Source organism: Pleurodeles waltl, chromosome 7, assembly GCF_031143425.1.
Source record: "Pleurodeles waltl isolate 20211129_DDA chromosome 7, aPleWal1.hap1.20221129, whole genome shotgun sequence".
Classification (NCBI taxonomy): domain Eukaryota; kingdom Metazoa; phylum Chordata; class Amphibia; order Caudata; family Salamandridae; genus Pleurodeles; species Pleurodeles waltl.
The window spans coordinates 508,031,561-508,047,861 of record NC_090446.1 but is presented as its reverse complement, the minus strand read 5'-3'; the positions used below and the strand labels follow the sequence as shown (position 1 = coordinate 508,047,861).

The following is a 16,301-nucleotide window of genomic DNA, read 5'->3' as shown; positions in this document are numbered from 1 at the left end:
AGTGTGCCAGCAGCACCTCTGTTTCCAAGATGGCAGAGGTCTGGAGCACACTGGAGGAGCTCTGGGCACCTCCCAGGGGAGGTGCAGGTCAGGGGGGTGGTCACTCCCCTTTCCTTTGTCCAGTTTCGCGCCAGAGCAGGGCTGAGGGATCCCTGAACCGGTGCAGACTGGCTTATGCAGAGATGGGCACCATCTGTGCCCATCAAAGCATTTCCAGAGGCCGGGGGAGGCTACTCCTCCCCAGCCCTGACACCTTTTTCCAAAGGGAGAGGGTGTAACACCCTCTCTCTGAGGAAGTCCTTTGTTCTGCCTTCCTGGGCCAGGCCTGGCTGGACCCAAGGAGGGCAGAAACCTGTCTGAGGGGTTGGCAGCAGCAGCAGCTGCAGTGAAACCCCGGGAAAGGTAGTTTGGCAGTACCCGGGTCTGAGATAGAGACTCGGGGGATCATGGAATTGTCTCCCCAATGCCAGAATGGCATTGGGGTGACAATTCCATGATCCCAAACATTTTACATGGCCATGTTCGGAGTTACCATTGTGACGCTATACATATGTCGTGACATATGTATAGTGCACGCGTGTAATGGTGTCCCCGCACTCACAAAGTCCGGGGAATTTGCCCTGAACAATGTGGGAGCACCTTGGCTAGTGCCAGGGTGCCCACACACTAAGTAACTTAGCACCCAACCTTTACCAGGTAAAGGTTAGACATATAGGTAACTTATAAGTTACTTAAGTGCAGTGGTAAATGGCTGTGAAATAACGTGGACGTTATTTCACTCAGGCTGCACTGGCAGGCCTGTGTAAGAATGGTCAGATCTCCCTATGGGTGGCACAAGAAATGCTGCAGCCCATAGGGATCTCCTGGAACCCCAATACCCTGGGTACCTCAGTACCATATACTAGGGAATTATAAGGGTGTTCCAGTATGCCAATGAAAATTGGTGAAATTGGTCACTAGCCTGTTAGTGACAATTTGGGAAGAAATGAGAGAGCATAACCACTGAGGTTCTGAATAGCAGAGCCTCAGTGAGACAGTCATAACACAGGTAACACATACAGGGCACACTTATGAGCACTGGGGCCCTGGCCGCCAGGGTCCCAGTGACACATACAACTAAAACAACATATATACAGTGAAATATGGGGGTAACATGCCAGGCAAGATGGTACTTTCCTACACTCTCCTTGTCTGGAGGTGGAGCGTCTCCCAAGGTATGAGAGTTTGCTCTCTTGCGAGCTGCCCCAACAACCACAGAGTCTGGTGTTAATTGCTGCGTAATATAAACAGGGTCTGTTGGCGGTGGCTTGTACTTTTTCTCCACCCTTGGAGTTATGGCCCTGCCTTTAACAGGATCCTGAAATACTTGTTTGGAGTGTTTTAGCATTCCAGGGAGCATAGGTAAGCTTTGGTATTGGCTATGAGTGGAGGATAGTGTATTAAACAAAGTCATCTTCAATTGGTTCTGCATGCAAGGTGACGTTATGAAAAGCAGCTGCCCTTGAGACCACCTGCGTGTAGGATGTACTGTCTTCAGGTGGCGACGGTCTCGCAGGGTAACAGTCTGGGCTGTTATCTGATACCGGAGCATCATAAAGGTCCCATGCGTCGGGATCATCTTGACTCATTGCAGTATTAGTCGGGGATTGCATCAGTGGTGGAGTGGCTACCGGTGATGTGTGCATTGATGGTGGTGGAGATGGTGGCAGAGTTGTTTGTCTTGTCACCTTTGCCTGTGGCTGCTTGTACTTTTCTTGAAAGGCAAGTCTTCTTTTCATTTTAATTGGGGGAAGTGTGCTTATCTTCCCTGTGTCCTTTTGAATGTGGAACCTCCTTTGAGTGTAGTCTGGCTCCATTGATTCAAGTTCTTGTCCGAACTTATGTCCTTGCATTTGGGAGGACAATCCCTGTTCCTCTGTGTAGGAACCTGTTTTCGGTTCCGAGGCTGGATGTTTCGGAATCAAAACCTTTTCGGTCGCCTTTTTGGGCTCCGACGAAACCTTCTTTATTTTCGGCGTTGTGGTGTTTAGGTGCCGACCCATTTCGGTGCCACTGTCTCGGAGCCGAACTTGCTCGGAGCTGCTGTCTCTGGCCCGAGACTGCTGTGTGCCGGTATCTCGACCGGAGTCGGATGACTTCGACACCAGCGTGCCCTTTTTCGGTGCCGATGATCGGTCACCTATTTTTCGGGTTAAGCCATGGCCTGTTGGCGGTGGCGTCCCCTGGCCTTTTGTGGTCTTCTTGTGAGTTTTATGTTTCGACGTCTTACTCACGGTTTTCAGCGTTTCTTCGGGATCAAGCTCGTCTGAGTCCGATTCCAGAATAGTGAAGGTTTCTTCTTCCTCCTCGAAACGCCCTTGTCCTGTCGGCGCCGACGCCATCTGCAGTCTTCTCACTCTTCGGTCTCTTAATGTCTTCCTCAACCGAAATGCTCGACAGGCTTCACAAGTATCTTCCTTGTGCTCTGGAGACAAACACAAGTTACAGACCAGATGCTGATCTGTATAAGGATACCTGTTGTGACATTTTGGGCAGAAGCGGAATGGGGTCCGTTCCATCAGCCTTGAAGAGACATGTGGCCGGGCCGACCAGGCCCCGACAGGGGATCGAAAAAACCCCGAAGGGCCACCGGAGCTCTTCAAAAGTCGGTGTCGATCTGTTGTAACTAACCAGATACCGAACGCAAACAATACCGGTGATTTTTCCGAGATTCTAACTAACTTTCCGACCCGAAACACGGAGCGAAAAGGAACACGTCCGAACCCGATGGCGGAAAAAAAACAATCTAAGATGGAGTCGACGCCCATGCGCAATGGAGCCAAAATGGGAGGAGTCCCTCGATCTCATGACTCGAAAAGACTTCTTCGAAGAAAACAACTTGTAACACTCCGATCCCAACACTAGATGGCGGGATGTGCAAAGCATGTGTATCTGCAGCTACACATGCCATCGAACATATGGAAAATGTCACTTACCCAGTGTACATCTGTTCGTGGCATTAGTCGCTGCAGATTCACATGCTGTGCACATCCCACCATCTAGTGTTGGGCTCGGAGTGTTACAAGTTGTTTTTCTTTGAAGAAGTCTTTTCGAGTCACGAGATCGAGGGACTCCTCCTATTTCGGCTCCATTGCGCATGGGCATCGACTCCATCTTAGATTGTTTTCCCCGCAGAGGGTGAGGTAGGAGTTGTGTATTATAGTAATAGTGCCCATGCAATGGAGTGAGTACGTATGTACATAGTGTAGTTTAAAGTAATATATTTACAAATTTACAAATGTTCAAGATCAACTTTTAAACGGCTACAGGCTCCCGGGGAGGCGGGTGGGCGCATGTGAATCTGCAGCAACCCATGCCACGAACAGATGTACACTGGGTAAGTGACATTTTCCGTTCGATGGCATGTGTGGCTGCAGATACACATGCTGTGCATAGACTAGTAAGCAGTTATCTCCCCAAAAGCGGTGGTTCAGCCTGTAGGAGTTGAAGTTGTTTGAAACAATGTTCGTAGTACTGCTTGACCTACTGTGGCTTGTTGTGCCGTTAACACATCCACACAGTAGTGTTTGGTAAATGTATGAGGCGTAGACCATGTAGCTGCCTTACATATTTCGGTCATTGGAATATTTCCTAGAAAGGCCATGGTAGCACCTTTCTTTCTAGTCGAGTGTGCCTTTGGTGTAATAGGCAGTTCTCTTTTTGCTTTAAGATAACAAGTTTGAATGCACTTAACTATCCATCTAGCAATGCCTTGTTTAGAAATTGGATTTCCTGTATGAGGTTTTTGGAAAGCAATAAATAATTGTTTTGTTTTCCGAATTAGTTTTGTTATGTCAATGTAGTACATTAACGCTCTCTTGATGTCTAATGTATGTAGCGCTCTTTCAGCTACAGAATCTGGCTGTGGAAAGAACACTGGTAGTTCTACTGTTTGGTTCAAGTGGAACGGTGATATGACTTTTGGTAAGAATTTAGGATTTGTTCGTAAGACTACTTTATGCTTGTGTATCTGAATAAATGGTTCTTGTATGGTAAATGCTTGTATTTCACTTACTCTTCTTAGAGATGTGATAGCAATTAGAAATGCAACTTTCCATGTTAAGTATTGCATTTCACATGAGTGCATAGGTTCGAAGGGTGGACCCATGAGGCGAGTTAAGACAATGTTGAGGTTCCACGAAGGAACTGGTGGTGTTCTTGGTGGTATAATTCTCTTTAGGCCTTCCATAAATGCTTTAATGACTGGTATCTTAAATAATGAAGTTGAGTGTGTAATTTGCAGATAAGCTGAAATTGCGGTAAGATGTATTTTAATGGATGAAAAAGCTAGCTTTGCCTTTTGTAAATGTAGTAAGTAGCTTACAATGTCCTTAGCAGATGCGTGTAATGGCTGGATTGGATTATTGTGGCAATAATAAACAAATCTTTTCCACTTATTTGCATAGCAATGTCTAGTGGTTGGTTTCCTAGCTTGTTTTATGACCTCCATACATTCATGTGTAAGGTCTAAGTGTCCGAATTCTAAGATTTCGGAAGCCAAATTGCTAGATTCAGCGATGCTAGATTTGGGTGTCTGATCTGTTGTTTGTGTTGAGTTAACAGATCTGGTCTGTTTGGTAGTTTGACATGAGGCACTACTGAGAGGTCTAGTAGTGTTGTGAACCAAGGTTGTCTTGCCCAAGTTGGTGCTATTAGTATGAGTTTGAGTTTGTTTTGACTCAATTTGTTTACTAGATATGGAAGGAGTGGGAGAGGGGGGAAAAGCGTATGCAAATATCCCTGACCAACTCATCCATAACGCATTGCCCTGAGACCGATCTTGTGGGTCTCTGGATTCGAAGTTTTGGCATTTTGCGTTTTCTTTTGTTGCAAATAGGTCTATTTGTGGTGTTCCCCATCTTTGGAAGTAAGTGTTTAGTATTTCGGGGTGAATCTCCCAATCGTGGATCTGTTGATGATCCCAAGAAAGATTGTCTGCTAACTGATTCTGAATCCCTGGAATAAACTGTGCTATTAGGCGAATGTGGTTGTGAATCGCCCAATACCATATTTTTTGTGCTAGGAGACACAACTGAGTTGAGTGTGTTCCTCCCTGTTTGTTCAGATAATACATCGTTGTCATGTTGTCTGTTTTGACAAGGATGTGTTTTTGGCTTATTATGGGTTGAAATGCTTTTAGCGCTAGAAATACTGCCAGTAGTTCTAAGTGATTTATGTGAAATTGTCTTTGCTGAGTGTCCCATTGTCCTTGGATGCTGTGTTGATTGAGATGAGCTCACCATCCTATCATGGAGGCATCCGTAGTTATTACGTATTGAGGCACTGGGTCTTGGAAAGACCGCCCTTGGTTTAAGTTTATGTTGTTCCACCATAGAAGCAAGGTGTATGTTTGACGGTCTATCAACACTAGATCTAGAAGTTGACCCTGTGCCTGTGACCATTGTGATGCTAGGCACTGTTGTAAGGGCCGCATGTACAATCTGGCTTTTGGGACAATGGCTATGCATGAGGACATCATGCCTAGTAGTTTCATTACCATCTTGACCCGTATTCTTTGTTCTGGATAAATGGCTTGTATTACCTTGTGAAAAGCTTGTACCCTTTGTGGACTTGGAGTGGCAACCCCTTTTGTTGTGTCGATTGTCGCCCCTAAGTTGCTGTGTTTGGCACGGCAGAATGTGCGACTTTGTGTAGTTGATTGAGAAACCTAGTTTGTGGAGTGTCTCGATAACATACTTTGTGTGCTGTGAACACAGTTTTTGCGTGTTGGTTTTGATTAGCCAATCGTCTAGGTATGGGAACACGTGTATCTGCTGTCTTCTGATATGCACAGCTACTACTGCCAGGCATTTTGTAAAAACTCTTAGCGCAGTTGTTATCCCAAATGGCAACACCTTGAATTGGTAATGTACCCCTTGGAATACAAACCTTAGGTACTTTCTGTGTGAAGGATGTATCGGTATATGGAAGTATGCATCCATTAGGTCTAGTGTTGTCATATAGTCTTGCAGTTTGAGCAATGGGATTACGTCCTGTAATGTCACCATGTGAAAGTGATCTGATTTGATGTAGGTATTTAAAGTTCTGAGATCTAATATAGGTGTTAGAGTTTTGTCTTTTTTGGGTATGAGAAAGTACAGAGAGTAAACTCCTGTTCCTTTCTGATGAATCGGTACTAATTCTATTGCTTGTTTTTGTAACAACGCTTGGACCTCTACTTGTAGAAGATCTATGTGTTGCTTTGACATATTGTGTCTTTTCGGTGGGACGTTTGGAGGGAAATTGAGAAATTCTATGCAATAACCATGTTGGATAATTGCTAAGACCCAAGTATCTGTTGTTATCTCTTTCCATTGTTTGTAGAACTTGGTTAGTCTCCCCCCCACAGGTGTTGTGTTGAGGATTCGTGACGTGTAAGTCACTGCTTGCTCTGTGGAGTTTTGGGACTTTGGAACTTCCCTCTACTTTTTTGGAACTGTCTCCCTCTATATTGTCCCAGAAAATTTCCCCGCTGATACTGGCCCTGATAAGTGGGTCTTGTTTGTGAGGTTGTGGGTTCTGTGCTTTGTCCTCGAAACCCCCCCGAAACTGTGTCTTTCGAAATGTGCCTCTGCTCTGTGGGGAGTAGAGTGCACCCATAGCTTTGGCCGTATCTGTGTCTTTTTTAAGTTTTTCGATGGCAGTGTCCACCTCCGGCCCAAACAACTGTTGTCCGTTGAATGGCATATTCAGCACGGCTTGTTGTATTTCCGGCTTGAATCCAAATGTACGCAGCCATGCATGTCTCCTTATTGTCACTGCTGTGTTTACAGTTCTAGCAGCTGTGTCTGCAGCGTCTATTGCTGGGCGTATCTGATTGTTTGAGATACTCTGTCCTTCTTCCACTACTTGCTGTGCTCTCTTTTGGAACTCCTTGGGCAAATGTTCTATAAAGTGTTGCATTTCGTCCCAATGAGCCCTATCGTATCTGGCCAACAAAGCCTGTGAGTTTGCAATACGCCACTGGTTAGCTGCCTGTGCCGCCACTCTTTTTCCTGCTGCGTCGAATTTACGACTTTCTTTATCTGGAGGTGGTGCATCTCCTGAAGTGTGTGAGTTCGCCCTCTTGCGAGCTGCCCCTACTACCACTGAGTCCGTTGTTAGCTGATGTGTGATGTACACGGGGCCTGTTGGTGGCGGTTTATATTTTTTCTCCACTCTTGAAGTAATGGCCCTTCCTTTTACAGGCTCCTCAAACACTTGTTTGGAGTGCTTTAGCATTCCAGGTAGCATGGGGAGACTCTGATACTGGCTGTGTGTGGACGACAGCGTATTAAATAGAAAGTCGTCTTCAATTGGCTCTGAATGAAGGTTGACATTATGAAACACCGCTGCCCTTGACACCACTTGTGCGTAGGCTGTACTATCTTCTGGTGGTGACGGTCTAGCTGGATAACAGTCAGGACTATTATCTGACACTGGCGCATCATAAAGATCCCATGCGTCAGGATCGTCTTGACTCATCCCTGTATGAGTCGGGATTGCATCATTGGTGGTGTGGCTACCGGCGATGGTTGCGGAGAGCGTGGTGGAGACGGTGGCGGGCTTACTTCTTTAGCAGCCTTAGCCTGTGGCTGCTTGTCCTTCTCCTGGAAGGCAAGTTTGCGTTTCATTCTAATAGGAGGGAGAGTGCTGATCTTCCCTGTTTCTTTTTGGATGTGGAGCCTTCTTTGGGTGTAATCTGGCTCCATTGTCTCCAGTTCCTGTCCAAATCTATGTGTTTTCATTTGTGAGGACAGTCCTTGTTCCTCTGTGTAGGTACTTGTTTTAGGTTCCGAGGCCGGATGTTTCGGTATCGAAACCTTTTCAGCTACTTTTTTCGGTTCCGACAAAACCTTTTTTTATTTTCGGCATCGTGGTCTCTCGGTGCCGACCCATTTCGGTGCCGCTGTCTTGGTGCTCAACTTGCTCGGAGCCGCTGTCTCGGGCCCGAGATTGCGGTGTGGCGGTATCTCGACCGGAGTTGGATGACTTCGACACCAGCGTGCCCTTTTTCGGTGCCGATAATCGGTCACCTATTTTTCGGGTTAAGCCATGGCCTGTTGGTGGTGGCATCCCCTGGACTTTTGTGGTCTTCTCGTGAGTTTTATGTTTCGACGTCTTACGGTTTTCGGCGTTTCTTCTGGATCGAGCTCGTCCGAGTCCGACTCCTGGATGGAGAAGGTTTCTTCTTCCTCCTCGAAACGCCCTTGTCCTGTCGGCGCCGACGCCATCTGCAGTCTTCTAGCTCTTCGGTCTCTTAATGTTTTTCTGGACCGAAACGCTCGAAAGGCTTCACAAGTATCTTCCTTGTGCTCTGGAGACAAACATAAGTTACAGACCAGATGCTGATCTGTATACGGATACTTGTTGTGACATTTTGGGCAGAAGCAGAATGGGGTCCGTTCCATCAGCCTTGAAGAGACACGTGGCCGGGCCGACCAGGCCCCGACGGGGGATGGAAAAAACCCCAAAGGGCCACCGGAGCTCTTCAAAAGTCGGTGTCGATCTGTTATAACTAACCCGATACCGAACGCAAACAATACCGACGATTTTTCCGAGATTCTAACTAACTTTCCGACCCGAAACCCGGAGCCAAAAGGAACACGTCCAAACCTGATGGCGGAAAAAAAAAAAACAATCTAAGATGGAGTCGACGCTCATGCGCAATGGAGCCGAAATGGGAGGAGTCCCTTGATCTCGTGACTCGAAAAGACTTCTTCGAAGAAAAACAACTTGTAACACTCCGAGCCCAACACTAGATGGCGGGATGTGCACAGCATGTGTATCTGCAGCTACACATGCCATCGAACATATATATATATGGAAAATGTCACTTACCCAGTGTACATCTGTTCGTGGCATGAGACGCTGCAGATACACATGCTGTGCATATCCCGACATCTAGTGTTGGGCTCGGAGTGTTACAAGTTGTTTTTCTTCGAAGAAGTCTTTTCGAGTCACGAGATCGAGGGACTCCTCCCATTTCGGCTCCATTGCGCATGGGTGTCGACTCCATCTTAGATTGTTTTCCCCGCAGAGGGTGAGGTAGGAGTTGTGTATATAGTAATAGTGCCCATGCAATGGAGTAAGTATGTATGTACATAGTGTGATTAAAAGTGATATATTTACAAATTTACAAGTTTATTTTTATCAACTTATAACGGCTACAGGCTCCCGGGGAGGGCGCATGTGAATCTGCAGCGTCTCATGCCATGAACAGATGTACACTGGGTAAGTGACATTTTCCGTCCGATGGCATGTGTAGCTGCAGATACACATGCTGTGCATAGACTAGTAAGCAGTTATCTCCCCAAAAGCGGTGGTTTAGCCTGTAGGAGTTGAAGTTGTTTGAAATAATGTTCGTAGTACTGCCTGTCCTACTGTGGCTTGTTGTGTTAACACATCCACACAGTAATGTTTAGTGAATGTATGAGGCGTAGACCATGTGGCTGCCTTACATATTTCTGTCATTAGTATATTCCCTAGAAAGGCCATGGTAGCGCCTTTCTTTCTAGTGGAGTGTGCCTTTGGTGTAATAGGCAGTTATCTTTTTGCTTTAATATAACAGGTTTGAATACACTTAACTATCCATCTAGCAATGCCTTGTTTGGATATTGGATTTCCTGCATGAGGTTTTTGGAAAGCTACAAACATTTGCTTTGTTTTGCGAAATTGTTTGGTTCTATCAATGTAATACATTAGTGCTCTTTTTATGTCTAATGTATGTAATGCTCTTTCAGCTACAGAGTCTGGTTGTGGAAAAAACACTGGGAGTTCCACTGTTTGGTTTAAGTGGAACGTGATATAACTTTTGGCCAAAATTTTGGATTTGTGCGTAAAACCACTTTATGCTTGTGTATTTGTATAAAGGGTTCCTGTATGGTAAAAACTTGTATTTCACTTACTCTTCTGAGAGATGTGATAGCTATTAGGAAGGCTACTTTCCAGGTTAAGTATTGCATTTCACACGAGTGCATGGGTTCGAATGGTGGACCCATGAGTCGTGTTAATACAATATTGAGGTTCCACGAAGGAACTGGCGGTGTTGTTGGTGTAATGATCCTTTTTAGACCCTCCATAAATGCTTTTATGACTGGGATTCTAAATAGTGAAATTGAATGTGTAATTTGCAGATAGGCAGAAATTGCTGTGAGATGTATTTTAATGGATGAAAAAGCTAACTTAGACTTTTGTAAGTGTAGTAAGTAGCTTACAATGTTTTTCGCAGACGCGTGTAATGGTTGAATTTGATTATTATGACAGTAATAGACAAATCGTTTCCATTTATTTGCGTAGCAATGTCTTGTAGTAGGTTTTCTAGCCTGTTTGATGACCTCCATACATTCTTGTGTAAGGTCTAGATGTCCGAATTCTAAGACTTCAGGAGCCAGATTGCTATATTGAGTGATGCTGGATGTGGGTGTCTGATCTGTTGTTTGTGTTGAGTTAACAGATCTGGTTTGTTTGATAGTTTGATAAGAGGCACTACTGACAGGTCTAGTAGTGTTGTGTACCAAGGTTGTCGTGCCCAAGTTGGTGCTATTAGTATTAGTTTGAGTTTGTTTTGACTCAATTGTTTACTAGATACGGAAGGAGTGGGAGAGGGGGAAAAGCATAAGCAAATATCCCTGACCAACTCATCCATAACGCATTGCCCTTGGAGTGAGGCTGTGGGTACCTGGATGCGAAGTTTTGGCATTTTGCGTTTTCTTTTGTTGCGAATAGGTCTATTTGCGGTGTTCCCCAGTTTTGAAAGTAGGTCTGTAGTATTTGGGGATGAATTTCCCATTTGTGGATTTGTTGGTGATCTCGACTGAGATTGTCTGCCAACTGGTTTTGATTTCGGGGGATGTATTGAGCTATTAGGCGAATGTGATTGTGAATCGCCCAATGCCAAATCTTCTGTGCTAAGAGACACAGTTGTGCTGAGTGTGTCCCTCCTTGTTTGTTTAAGTAATACATTGTTGTCATGTTGTCTGTTTTGATGAGAATGTGTTTGTGGGCTATTAGTGGTTGAAATGCTTTCAACGCTAGAAACACTGCTAGTAATTCTAGCTGATTTATATGAAGTTGTTTCTGCTGAGTGTCCCATTGTCCCTGGATGCTGTGTTGGTTGAGGTGTGCTCCCCACCCTACCATGGAAGCATCTGTTGTGATCACGTATTGAGGCACTGGGTCTTGGAAAGGCCGCCCTTGGTTTAGATTTACAGGATTCCTCCATTGAAGCAAGACGTGTGTTTGGCAGTCTATCAACACTAGATCTTGAAGTTGACCCTGTGCTTGTGTCCATTGTGTTGCTAGGCACTGTTGTAAGGGCTGCATGTGTAATCTTGTGTTTGGGACAATGGCTATGCATGAGGACATCATGCCTAATAGTTTAATCACTAATTTTACCTGATACTTTTGGTTTGGGTGCATGCTTTGTATTAAGTTTTGGAATGCTTGTACCCTTTGTGGACTTGGAGTGGCAATCCCTTTTTTGTGTTGATTGTTGCTCCTAAGTATTGTTGTATTTGACACGGCTGTAAGTGTGATTTTTGGTAGTTAAGTGAGAACCCTAGTTTGTGAAGGGTTTCTATGACGTATTTTGTGTGTTGAAGACACTGTTTCCGAGTGCTGGTTTTGATTAACCAATCGTCTAGATACGGGAATACGTGTATGTGCTGTCTTCTGATATGTGCAGCTACTACTGCAAGGCATTTTGTAAATACCCTTGGTGCTGTTGTTATCCCGAATGGTAACACTTTGAATTGGTAATGTACTCCATGGATTACAAACCTTAAGTATTTTCTGTGGGAAGGATGTATAGGTATATGGAAGTAAGCATCCTTGAGGTCTAATGTTGACATGTAGTTTTGTTGCTTGAGCAATGGAATTACGTCTTGAAGTGTTACCATGTGAAAGTGATCTGATTTGATGTAAATATTTAATGTTCTGAGATCTAATATGGGCCTCAGAGCTTTGTCCTTTTTTGGTATTAGAAAATACAGGGAGTAGACACCTGTTCCCTTTTGATGTTTGGGTACTAGTTCTATTGCTTCTGTTTGTAATAACGCTTGGACTTCTAGTTGTAGTAGATCCAGGTGTTGTTTGGACGTGTGTCCTTGGAGGTACATTTGGTGGTAATTGTATGAATTCTATGCAATAACCATGTTGGATAATGGCTAGGACCCACGTGTCTGTTGTGATTTCCTCCCAATTTGTTAAATAATCTGTAAGTCTCCCCCCCACTGGTGTTATGTGTTGGGGATTTGTGACACTGAAGTCACTGTTTAGTTTGAGGGGTCTTTGGAACTTTCCTCTGGTTTTAGGGAACTGTCCACCTACGTATTGTCCCCGAAAGCCTCCTCTTTGATATTGGCCCTGGTATGTAGGTCTGGCTTGTGTGGATGAGGGTTCTGTGCTTTGGGCCCGAAACCCCCTCTAAATTGTGTCTTCCTAAATGTGCCTCTGCTCTGTGGGGGGTAGAGCGCGCACATGGCCTTGGCTGTATCGGTGTCCTTCTTCAGTTTCTCTATAGCTGTATCCACCTCCGGCCCAAACAACTGCTGTCCATTAAAAGGCATAATCAGCACAGCCGGTTGGATCTCTGGCTTAAATCCGGAGGTGCGTAGCCATGCGTGTCTCCGAATAGTGACCGCTGTATTCACAGTTCTTGCAGCTGTGTCCGCTGCGTCCATTGCCGATCGTATCTGGTTGTTAGAGATACTTTGGCCCTCCTCCACCCCCTGTTGTGCCCGCTTTTGAAACTCCTTGGGAAGATGTTCTATAAAGTGCTGCATTTCATCCCAATGAGCTCTGTCATATCTTGACAATAAAGCCTGAGAATTGGCAATGCACCATTGATTAGCTGCCTGGGCTGCAACTCTTTTCCCCGCTGCATCAAACTTTCATTTTTCTTTGTCGGGTGGTGGTGCATCTCCAGAGGTGTGTGAATTAGCCCTTTTACGTGCTGCGCCTACTACTACTGAGTCAGGTGTCAGTTGTTGCATGATGTACACAGGGTCTGTAGGGGGAGGCTTGTACTTTTTCTCCACCCTAGGTGTGATGGCTCTGCCTTTGACGGGCTCTTGAAATACTTGTTTCGCGTGTTTCAACATCCCTGGTAACATTGTAAGACGTTGGTACGGACTGTGTGTTGACGACAAACTATTAAATAAAAAGTAAAACTCAATCGGTTCAGCGTGCAGTGCCACATTGTGAAAAGCAGCTGCTCTGGACACCACCTGCGTGTAAGCAGTACTGTCTTCAGGTGGTGATGGCCTTGCTGGGTAGCAGTCTGGACTATTGTCAGATACTGGTGCATCATATAGATCCCATGCATCTGGGTCATCCTGGCTCATCCCTGTGTGCGTTGGAGATTGCATCATAGGAGGGGGAGCAATTGGTGACGGTTGTGGTGAATGGTGTGGTGATGGTTGTGGCGAAAAACAAGGTGGAATTACTTCTTTTGCCACTTTTGCTTTCGGTTGTCTTTCTGTGTCTTGGAAAGCAAGTTTCCATTTCATCTTAATAGGAGGGAGAGTTCTTATTTTCCCTGTTTCCTTTTGAATATGAGGCCTTCTTTGTGTATAATCTGGCTCCCCCATTTCTAGCTCTTGTCCAAATTTATGGCCTTGGAGTTGTGCTGAAAGGCCTTGTTCCTCGGAGTAGGAGCTTGTTTTCGGCTCCGAAGCTGGGTGTTTCGGCACCAAAACCTTTTCAACAGTCTTTTTCGGCTCCAATGCTACTTTTTTTGGTTTCAGGGTGCCGATCTCTCGGTCCCGACTTTGGTCGGAGCCGGTATCTCGATGTCGAGTTTGGTCAGAGCCAGGTTCTCGGTGTCGAGTATACTCTGTGCCGGTATCTCGACCGGAGTCGGATGACTTCGACACGTGTGTGCCCTTTTTCGGTGCCGATGGTTGTTCACCGATTTTATGGGTTAAGCCATGGCCTGCTGGCGGTGGCGTCCCCTGGGCCTTCATGATCTTGGCGTGAGTTTTGGCCGGGGCTGGTTTACTCACGGTTTTCGAAGGCTGCTCCGTTTCGGGCTTGTACGAGTCAGCAATGGAGAAAGTCTCCTCTTCTTCGACGTTGTGGTGTCCTGACGGCGCCGATGCCATTTGAAGCCTTCGTGCTCTCCAGTCCCATAGCGTTTTCTTCGACCGAAATGCCCGACAAGCCTCGCAAGTATCCTCTTTGTGTTCAGGGGACAAACACAAATTGCAGACCAGATGCTGATCTGTGTAAGGATACTTATTGTGGCATTTGGGGCAGAAGCGGAATGGGGTCTGTTCCATGAGCCTTGAAGACGCACGCGGTCGGGCCGACTAGGCCCCGCCGGGCTACCGGAGCTCTTCTTTAATTCGGTGTCGATCTGCGTTAACTAAACCGATACCGAACGCAAACAATACAGTTGAATTTTCCGAGATTTTAACTAACTTTCCGAACCGAAACACGGAGCGAAGAGGAACACGTCCGAGCCCGATGGCGTAAAGAAAACAATCTAAGATGGAGTCGACGCCCATGCGCAATGGAGCCGAAATGGGAGGAGTCCCTCGATCTAGTGACTCGAAAAGACCTCTTCGAAGAAAAACAACTTGTAACACTCCGAGACCAACACTAGATGGCGGGATATGCACAGCATGTGTATCTGCGTCTACACATGCCATCAAACATATATACATATATACATACATATATATATATATATATATCTGGAGGGTGTAGGTGAAATAGCCAAGTTTCATTTTTTGTTCCATTCTAAAAATGTATAACCAATTGAGAATAAAAAACAGATATGAAAATAAATATGTCACAAACCTCGCCTTTAAAATAGAGGACACCAAAGAAAGCACAGGACTGTTGTAAAACTAGGCTATACAGCAAGAATTAAACTGACTCTGTACTTTTAAGGGCTTCACCCTTGCTTTAGTGTCCCATCATGCACTGGGGTTGACTGTTCGGTCATTTCATTTTTACAAAGATGAAGAAATTAGCACAAAAATACTGGAAGAAAAAAAAAAAAAAAAGTATTTAATCGTTGTCTGGCTGAGGTGGGAGGGTTGCTTATGACTTTGATGAGGACTCCCCTGGGAAGATAGCTAGGATTACAGGTAAACCTTTTCTTCCATGATACATTTTGTGTAGTTGCTTACTAGCTTAGTGACTAGGCTTATGGGGGCAGGGGGTGTTTTATTTCCCAACTATAATGTTCCTGTAAATTTCTAGGTTTTTTTCTTTTTAATGTAACATAATGTTTAATTCCCATACGTTAATCCATATATGCGTGGCCATGCCCTGCAGCTACCCACCGCAACCCAGCATGCAGCCAACCCCACACTGGGCACAGCCTTTGGCTGTGCGTGGTGGTGTGCTGGAAATAGGGCCTGGCCTACGCCCCCTCCAGCATGTAGCCAACCCCACCACTGTACGGCCCAACCCCCTCTCCTTCCCAGCCAACCCCATGCCTGGGGCGAGAGGGTGACCACAGGTGAGTGGTCAGTGGGTAATACCCTGCATGCAGCCAGCACCACACTGTACACAGCATTTACCCATGTTCGCTGGGGGTTGGCCGCTGGGCCTGGCCCGATTGGGCGTGTGAGTGGACGTATGAGTGTGTGGTGGGTATATGAGTGGATGTGTAAGTGGCTGTGCGGGTCTCTCAGTGGTGAGTCAGTGGCTTTATGGGTGTTTCAGTGGGGAGTCAGTGGTTTTGCTGTAGGGGTATGTGAGTCGTTTTGTAAGTGGCTGTATCAGTGTTTACATGGCTGTGTGGGTCTGTGAGAAGGTGTGTGAGTGGTGTTCTGGGTCTCTGGGTAGGCGAGTGGTTGTGTTGGTGTATGAGTGTTTGTGTCAGGGCGTAAGTGGGTCTGTGGATGGGGTCTAACTTGGGGTCTGGAGCTGCACCGAGTGTCGTGGTGGATCCTCACGCCCCCCCCCCCCCTAAAAACATTTTTGGGCAGTTTTTTGCTCATGAGGGGTTCCTCACCGACCCCTCCATCAGTCCCATGCGGTCAGGTACCCTGAACCCCTTTTATAACAAAATGAATTTCGAGACTGATTCAAATGCCAACACAAGTGGCGTAATAAGCTGGCTGAAGCCTGAGAGCAAAGTTGCAGCCAGCAAATCACATTACTGCTGTTGGTGCAGAACCACGCTCCCTCTCACCCTTCCAACCCCCCCCCCCCCTCCTCCTCCCAGCTTGGGGAATCAGCCTGAAACTTTTCAGACAGCAGCTGAAGTGAGTGGCAAACTAGCTTTGAAGATTTGTCAAAAGGCAGCAACTTATACGCAAAAC

General features: G+C 45.9%; 1 protein-coding gene across 1 annotated transcript in view; it reads right to left on the bottom strand.

Moving 5' to 3' along the window:
• Positions 1 to 16,301, bottom strand: part of KAT8 (lysine acetyltransferase 8) — a 564,841-nt gene that overhangs the window by 274,214 nt on the left and 274,326 nt on the right. The gene's annotated exons all lie outside the window — the stretch shown is intronic.